Here is a 923-nt window from a genome sequence, read left to right on the forward strand (position 1 = left end):
TTTAGATGTTTTAAGGATATTCTACCGTCCGTCACAAGGACGCTGTTTGACTAGTTGATGTGTACAGAAATAGTTAATTATGTTTTCTGTTTTTCGTTTTTCTCCACGGGCACATATAACCTCCTTTCACCCGCACGCTTTCGAAACATTTCATTTATCCTTTTCCGAAATAATCTTGTGCATAGCAAGGAGCTCTAACGTTTAGTTTATTTTAAAGATTAAAAGTAACCAACCCTTGAAATTGATAGGATATTTGAACGCATTTATTCGAAAACATTATTTAAAATTACAATTTTGAACCAAGAGTTTTAGATCAAATAGCTTCTTCTTTAATGTGGCAGTGCCTTGTTCTTACAACCTACTACCTCCATTTACTGCTCTAACTTCAACAAATATTTCCCTTTACTATTACAAAAAATTAAGCGCTTATACTCTCACTTGGTTGTGGTTTCTTAACCTCGGGAGTTCACATCCCATCTGTGCTCTAAAGGGAGAATACACCTAACTGTGAAATAAACAGTCTGAAGTATCAACAGCTAATTTAAAAATTCCAAAAGCTTCATGCAAATAAAGCGCTTAAATATTGGAATCAAAGAAACATCGAATTATACAATGTATCAATAATAAACCCCAAAATATCTTAGTAATTTGGATATATCAACAAAGTTGAAATGGTAAATTGGCCACCGTAACGATTACAAAAGCTGACGTTTCGAGCGTTAGCTCGAAACGTCAGCTTTTGTAATCGTTACGGTGGCCAATTCGCTCGAAACGTCAGCTTTTGTAATCGTTACGGTGGCCAATTTACCATTTCAACTTTGTTGATATATCCAAATTATTTCGTTACTCCCACCGACGCAGCCCCAAACAGTTTCTTTCGAAACTATCAGCCTTTATCCAAAATATCTTAGTTGAAACTATTA

The 923-nt window shown here is 35.0% G+C and overlaps 1 protein-coding gene across 1 annotated transcript in view; it reads right to left on the bottom strand.

The window, feature by feature from the left end:
* Positions 1–245: 245 nt before the first annotated feature.
* The window catches only part of LOC148738381 (uncharacterized), a 7,540-nt gene continuing 6,862 nt past the window's right edge, over positions 246–923 (bottom strand). Inside the window, exon 4 of the mRNA XM_088750859.1 lies at positions 246–923. This exon is cut by the window's right edge and continues 760 nt beyond it. The gene's annotated coding sequence lies outside the window, so the exon portion shown is untranslated.

This window comes from Stylophora pistillata, chromosome 2 (assembly GCF_964205215.1).
Source record: "Stylophora pistillata chromosome 2, jaStyPist1.2, whole genome shotgun sequence".
Taxonomy (NCBI): domain Eukaryota; kingdom Metazoa; phylum Cnidaria; class Anthozoa; order Scleractinia; family Pocilloporidae; genus Stylophora; species Stylophora pistillata.